Source organism: Cryptomeria japonica, chromosome 4, assembly GCF_030272615.1.
Source record: "Cryptomeria japonica chromosome 4, Sugi_1.0, whole genome shotgun sequence".
Taxonomy (NCBI): Eukaryota; Viridiplantae; Streptophyta; class Pinopsida; order Cupressales; family Cupressaceae; genus Cryptomeria; species Cryptomeria japonica.
Window position 1 is genome coordinate 375,135,608 of NC_081408.1, and position 8,244 is coordinate 375,143,851.

General features: G+C 35.9%; 1 pseudogene; it reads right to left on the reverse strand.

The window, feature by feature from the left end:
- The window catches only part of LOC131047876 (asparagine synthetase [glutamine-hydrolyzing]-like), a 28,805-nt pseudogene extending 27,341 nt beyond the window's left edge, over positions 1 to 1,464 (reverse strand).
- Between the last annotated feature and the right edge of the window lie 6,780 nt (positions 1,465 to 8,244).

The window sequence follows — 8,244 nt, forward strand, 5'->3', positions numbered from 1 at the left end:
ACTTAACCATGAGATGCTCATATTGTTCAAGTACATTGAGGAGTGGAGGATGTTCTTTAAGAACCTTGATATGACACTACTCCATTATCTCCATCTTTAAATCCAAAATATCTATGCATGATTTCAAGCTATTGATATCTTCTCCTCCCAATAGGTCCTCTTTTGTAATCACCGCCTCTCCTAATCTTTGGATTTTCTTAAGTGTCTTATGTTATTTTGAAAACCGAAGAAGCTATTGTTCCCATTGTGCAGAACAATAAATAAGAGAATTCTCATTGAAATGAGCTTCTTCAAAAAGCTCCATTGTATCTTGTAGGAACATTTTAATTTTACTCAACTAATCTTGAGCCCATGTTTTAACTATAGTTGTCACTCTCCTCATCTCGTATAGTGTTTTTAAATCACCTTGTGGGAGGGATGAAGTAGATGGCAATGTGTCATCAACCTTAGAGTCAATTGGTTTTTCTATCTCCCTAATCAATTGTTTATACTACCTTAGTTGTGGTTTAACTTCTGCTTTGGTTTTATGCTCTTTCTCCATCTTGGTCTGATTAATTGAAGTAAGTGCAACTAGAGTGGCAATTTTTCTCCCCACTTGGTCTGTTTACCCAAACTAAGCTCTAACATTTTATATTTTGGGGTGGCTTGAGGCTGTCCTTCAGTATCCTGTATAAAAGTTGCTACGCTTGAAATTACGTCTCTTGAGTCAGTTTTAGAAAGATGATGAATCATCTTGGCCCTCTTGGCTCTTCTTCGAGACTTATTAATTTCTTGCTACAAAGTGATGCTTAGGAGGATGACTTTCTCCACTTTCTTGAAAGTAAAGTTTAACCATTGAGGCATACTATCATCTTGCTCCTCTCCCCGTATTGTTACTTCTGCAGTGATCCTATTGGTCTCTACATGTTGTTCCCACTCTTCATCTTGTTGCTCCTATTGAAGTGGAGGATTATGTGGTTGTTGTTGGAGTTGAGATACCTATTGAGAAAGGTTAGCCTAAAGAACCTAATCAAGAGTTGGCCATTATTTCCTAACCAACTCCTCCAATCTCTCAGTAACTTCCTCTCCAAACACCTTTTCTAATTCATCCGTTTATTTCTCCTCACCTCCCTCTAACTGTCTTAGTAGATTCTCCTAGTCTTGAGGAGTGAGAACCATCCTTTCATCCTGTTCATCCTCTTCCATCATCTATATATATACCTCCATGGGATACACTTGAATCATAGGTCCCTCTTGAGCCTTAGGTGTTGCATGAGTTATATTGGGTTGCCTTTTCTTTGTTTCACCCATTTTCTTTCGAGCAGTCACTGCAATAGGCTCGTCATCTTGGTCAAAATCAGTTTCAATATTATGAATAATTACCTGCTCTTGTGTTAGAACAAGGGCAGATAATGGTGTCTGTATCACAAGAGGGACTTGTTCTTCAGTGGTTTTAGTATACGAAGTACCCTCTCCTAGTGCCATTCCAATGGTAGGAACAACCAAATGAATAGAAGATTGAGGGATCACTTGTAATCCAGTGGTAATTATGTGTTAGAAAACTATCTTAAATAATTGAGACTCTTTCATTTTTGCATCCAACTGCCTCATGAGCTGTTGATCATCAATTGCTGGTGCAACAGTTTCAAGATCAATAGGAGTATTTTTTCTTGATTTTGATCTCATCCTTCTAGTATACGCCTTGGTTGTTTTGGTTTGAGGGTTGTCAGTAGATTTTCCTTTCTTCTTTTATTTTTCCATACTTGGCCTAATCCTCAAGTGCAACCAATGCATTTTTCTTTCTATAACTTTTTTTGAAACTGCATTCACATCAACAACTTCTTGATCTGACCACTAGATAGGAGAGAGTGGTCTCTTATCAATCTCTTTTTCCTTGTATATTGGATCTAATATCTCTTCGTCATCTCTAAGATCCTAGGGAAGATTGGTTTCTATTTTAAAGTTCCTAATATGAGGAATTGTTAATCTGTGGCACCTTCTCTCACGAGCTTCAAAACTATCCTGCATGTCTACCCAAAAATCCTCCAAAGCTGGCTGGTGACCTATATATGAAATGGGCATAATTTGATTTAGTTTGCCCAAAGGATCATATTTCTCTCTTGCATAATTCAATTCTTTTAAACTGAGGTCCTGCATCTCTTATTCAACTACCTTAACTGCTTATAAATTCTGACAAGAGTAATACTCTAGTGAAATAGGGAAGGCGACCCCAGTTTTGTGCTTAAGGGTTAGAAGCGATTGCAACCCCATAATCTATCATGTATACTCGAGAATAATTATTCTGTTAGTACAAAACCTAGAAAGGAGGAAAGGCCTTCTAGCAAACCCACTTACCCTTATGTAAGTAGAGCATTGATTTTCAAGGAACCAACAACCCCACTCTTTGATCATTTTCATAGCCTCTAGTGAAATTCTATACCTTACATCACCTATTAGTTTGCATATGACTGCATATATGAATGCATCATTTATCCTCTTGAAATGAAACTTAGCTTGTGTGATGAGTAATTGAGTGTAATGTTCCTACACCTTCTTTTGCCCTGGCTCTTCTCCCAATTTGCCTTCTTTATTTAGACTCGAGTATTTACCAGCTCGAGCTACTACCCATTTGACATAAAAATTCATGAAAAACTTTTTTGTTTGTACAATTGTAGTTAGTTGTTTATGAATATTATTAGAGGTAATCTATGGCCAATTAAAATATTCTTTACCTATTAGAATTGTGTGCATGTAGTGGAACATCCATAGATGGAAATGTTGGCAATCTGGCTTATTGAAGGCATAACTTAGCATAATTACCAAATCCTTTGGTGCGTCCTTGAAGTCTACCCTCAGGATATTTATTTCCTTTAGACTTGTCTTTCTAGGTTCTTCTAACCAAGCTTCATTGATGTGATGTTTGTAATTAGAAGTATTCTTATTGAATATAGAGACTGCAACTTTTTTTGTAGTTTGATGAACCTCATCCTTATCTAGGATCCCACAGGTCATCCCAATCATTTTAGGTGAGAGATATACTATCACATTACCAACTACATCTACACTTTTTCTGGTCTCCAGATTATAATGTTGAGCTATTGTGGCTTCAACTAATTCAGATCTCTGGATTCTTCTATATGGTGCATCCAAACCAGTTTAGGCCACTTCCTTTCCAATGTATTCTATCTCAATGTGACCTACATTAGTGTTGGTAACCCATTGTACCTCCTTATCAAGCTTAGAGACCAAGGCCTGCCCCTCGTATTGATACTTCATCATGGGAGGATTATTCTCTCTGGTTTTCTTTTGGTTATATGTAGATGCTTCCATAAGTTTTCTTTACTCTGAAAGAAAAGATACATAATCAATTTACACACATTAGAAAAACACAATAGAATCCAAAACTCCAAGATTCTGAGGCCTCGAGGTATAAAAGAGCCATTTATAAGAAATTTTGGGATTTCAGGATTCTGGGGTCCTAAGGTATAAAAGATGGAACAAGGAATTGCTTCGAGGTTCCAAAACCTCAAAGTAGGTAAAAACATGAAAACAATCCATTTTGAAACTCTAGGGTTCTAGGGTAGGGAAACCTTGGCAAAGATCGAATTTTGGAACTCTGGGGTTCTGAGGTGTTCATAACACTTTAAAAAGGTCTCCAGAATTTTTGGATCCCAAAGATGTTAAACTCCTAAGGTGTGAAGGGTTTTGGGATCCCGCGGTTCCGGAATGCCAAAGAGGATATACTTCTTCATTAAAATAGTCTTTGAGAATTCACGGTTCCCCGATCCTGAGGTGGGTAAACTTTGGACAAAAAGGAACCTCAAAACTTTGGGGTTCTGAGGTTGGGTGAATCAAAAACTTCAAGATTTTGGGGACCCAAAATCTCGAAGTGGGTAATCAAGCCCAAACCCTAAGGGGTTGATAAAAATCAACTTAATTTAAAACTAGAAATCTAATCTAAAACCTAAGCTAGGAAAGTGATAAAAACACAAAACAAGAGAAAAAGACAATGGAAAAACCAAAAGACCAACCTGGACAAGGAAGGTCAAATGAAAACACATGCATCATGGGAGGCAAAAATTGCAAAGGGAGAGCTCTAACTTTGTAATGGATGAGTGCACAAATGAGTTGAAACTACTCATTTGGCCACCATTTATACCCCCTTCGGGGGATCGTACAACCCCTTAAATGCACATGACTTCAGGATTTTGGGACTCCAAAATCCTGAAGTCAATAGACAACACACTACGTAGAGAAACTCAAGATTCTGGGGTCTTGAGGCTCTAAAAAGAACAAATGAAGACAACCTTAGGACTCCAGAGTTTCAGGGTTCCGAGGTGCAACATAAGACAAAGATAGAGAACCTAGGATTTAGGAACTCTAAGATCCCTTGACAGGAGGACAAAAATGATCAACAGACTTTGGGATCCCATGGTTCTAGGGATTTTAGACTTCTGAGATCCTGAGGCTTCAAAACAAACTAAACAAACAAAATAAGACAAAGCAAAGATTTGGGATTTTGAGAACCTGAAATTCTGAAGAAGAATGGAGAAAGAAAGAAAAATAAAGCTTCAAGGTTTTGGGAACCCTAAATCTCGAAGAAGGAAAAAACAAAAGGAAAGAAGGAGAGAAAACAACAACAAACAAATGAAAAGGGGGACCCGTATTTTCAAATCAAAGAAAATAATGGGGCTAGATATGTAGGGGATAACATGATCGTATGCAGAATGATCTATCAATGAATGCGAAATAGGTCAAGGTCGTATGCGAAATCCTCGAAGGAAGGATGCGAAACATATAAAGGACAGATGCAAATTTCTATACCTATGAATGCAAAATAGATTCTGTTCCTATGTGATTTTGTACAGGCAACTTGCAAAAATATTAGATCAGGCCGAAATCCATACACAAAACCTGCAAAAATATAGAATCAGGCAAGAATATAATTTTTTTGTTGTTCACGTCAGGTTCACCATTTGTTTTAATGGAAAATTAGGCATAAATAAGCTAGCTTAACTAAGATAGCGATCAAATTTGAAATCTAACTAACTAAATCCTTAAGCATAATGGAGTTTAATCAAATCAATAAAACATTAAATTGAAGAATCAAAACCCCCTTTTTGTTAATCCAATTGGCTTTCATTGCCCTTCTTTATCATCATGTTGGTGTGGCTCTTAGTATCTGCGCTAAAGTACCTGCATAAGTTAAACACAAAATTTTTGAAAATAGTGTTTCCAAAAAATTGAGGAGAAATGGGCTAAATTTATAGATTCTAGAGGATGCAAATGGATGGTTGAGATTCATTTTGGGATAGGATTGATCAATGGCTGAGATTGGTTGAGATAAAATTGATTGATAGTTTAACTCATTTGATTCATGAGTTGAATTGATTGATTGATCAGTGAACTGAGTTGATTGGTCTATTCCAAAAAGGTGATTGAGAGTTGAAAAAAGTGATTGAGGAGTTAATTGAGTTAACTGGGCAGATGACTAAATAGATTGCTTAGTTGACTAAAAGTGAGTGGGAGTTATATTTTCAACATGTGTTGTAGGTGTGATGCTAAAAAATGTGGTTAAATGAAACAAGCATACACATAGATGAGACAACATAATGAAATTATGAAGCAAATAGAAAGCTAAACAAATGCAAACCAAATACTTGTTTGAGATGTCCCATCTTCCTCTATTCTTGAGGACCTTGAAGGTTGAAGAATTGTTGGCTCTCAATGAAGCAATGACCTCCAAAGTGGAAACTCAAGAGTTGAGTAGCTACTTCATGATTAGTTGTAGGTGTGATGCTAAAAAATATGGTTAAATGAAACAAGCATACACATAGATGAGACAACATAATGAAATTATGAAGCAAATAGAAAGTTAAACAAATGCAAACCAAATACTTCTTTGAGATGTCCCATCTTCCTCTATTCATGAGGACCTTGAAGGTTGAAGAATTGTTGGCTCTCAGTGGAGCAATGACCTCCAAAGTGGCAACTCAAGAGTTGAGTAGCTACTTCATGATTATGCAAATGATATGAAAAGCATGATTATTATGCATGATTAATCCAATATGCTAATTATGCTAGATGATTGAAATGAAAATGCCTAGAGTAAGGATTCTAAAACTATGAATGCAAGGGATCCTTATTGCTCCAAAATGAGGGGTATTTATAGGAATTGCAAGGCCAAAGCTGAGGTGGTAGAAATCGACTGTCCAGATTTGATCTGAAGATATCAAGGGTTAAGACTAAGGAAGTTGGAGAAGAGGTTGGAGGAAGGGAAACTTGTCATCTCTGTGGTGACAAGTGTCAAGGATCCTTTCTCATGAGAGGGCAAGTGTCCAAGGGAGGAGACATGTGGAAAAAATGCAATGTGTCTCAAGGGGAGAATATCCAACCCATAAGAGGTTAGGATAAAAGAGGTTAGGATGTGCAAGAGGATAGGGTTAGTTAGACCCTAGGATTAGATAGAATGGGTTAGGTTAGGGGATGGTTAGGTTAGGTGGTTAAAATTTAGGAGCCATGTGCTCATTTGAATTTAGAAATTCAAATATTTAGAAAAAGATAATTAATTTCAACAAATCAAAATTTGATTTGTTTTAACTAATTATGAGATTAGAAGAATGAATTTAAATGGGGGGATGATTAATTAATTTAGATTAATTAATAAAAAATGGATATGAAATGAACTATTTAAATAAATCATGTAGATTTATTTACTAGTAGATGAATAGGGAAATTAATCAAATTGCTTGTAAATTCAATTAAATGGGAAGGAGGATTAATTAAATAACTGTGTATTTAATTAACTATCTTTAGACCATTTTTAGGTGTATACATTTTACCCCTCTTTGAAGCGATGTGTGACGATGCGTTGATTCAAATAAAAATCGATTGATGATGTTGTTGATATTGGTCTCAATAGGACACAAATTCGATCTTGATTCCGATGCAGATTCAATTTTGATATGATACTGATTCGATTAGAGATGATAAATCTTGATACAATGCGGATTTGATGTGGTTTCAATTTTTGAGATGATAAATCTCTATATGATGCCCCAGACACTAATTTATAGATTACAATGCAAAGATGCCCCCTTGGGAGATGGATCGGATAATTTTTCAATGTTTTTGAAGTTTTTTAATAGTTTTGAAATTTTTACGATTTTTAATGATTTTCCACTTTTTAGATATTTTCAGAGTTGATCCGATTCATTTCTCGATAATTTTTTTTGAAAACGTTGCCCTGACAAATTGATTAGTTGATTAAAAATTAGTGGAATAAAAATCCCACTAAAATGCCCCACTTTTGAGTTTAAAAAGGTGAATTCCTTTTATCACTTGAGTTGTTTGAAATTTTTTCTCTTGAGGAAGGAATTGTGATCTCATACCACCAGCATAGGTTCGAGCGAGTTTGGTGACATGAGCGTCCTCCGACCTATGGTCCACTAGTACGTACTTCAAGAAAACCCAACTTTGTCAATTTTTAGTTTGATTTTTTTGAAAAAAATTAGCCATTTTTAAAAAAAATCATTTTTTTAAAATTATTTTTGTCATGTGGGTTTTAAAAATTTGTGCATTTTCCTGCTGGGTTTTTGGTGTTTTAAAATGGGTTGGTGGGATTTTTGAAATATATATTTTTTTAAATCGCATTTTTTTTTTAAATTTCAAAAAATTTAAATTTTTGCATTAAAAAAAATGTTTTTGGGGGGAGTGGCACCATGGTGGCACCGCCCGCTGGTGCCACCGTGGGCGCCGCTGGTTGCAACGCCGACGCCGCCAACTCCACAACAGGTGCCACCGGTGCCACTATGAGCGATGTCGACGCTACAACCAACATTGCAGACGCCACGACGGGCGCCGCTGGCATTGTGGCCGTCGCCTACGTGCTGCTTTTTTTTCTTTTTTTTGGAACTATTTTTTCGATTTGATTTTTGATTTTTGCGATTAGTTTCAATCATTGATGTGATTTTCTGACGACTTTTTTGAATTCGGATTTTTGGCGACTCGATTTTCCGATTATTGATTTGATTTTTTATTTTTACGATGACTGATTATTTGAATTGATTTTTCGATAATTTGATGGTTTTTAATGAATTTTTGATGATTGGACTGGATTTTGTGATTTTGGATTTTTAATTGTTGACTTGAGACTTTTGATTCCGACTTTTGATGACTCGATTATTTGAGTTTTTGATTGCGATTGGATGAATATTGATGATTTGATTTAATTTTTGGATGATTGATTTTGATGATTTTGATAAA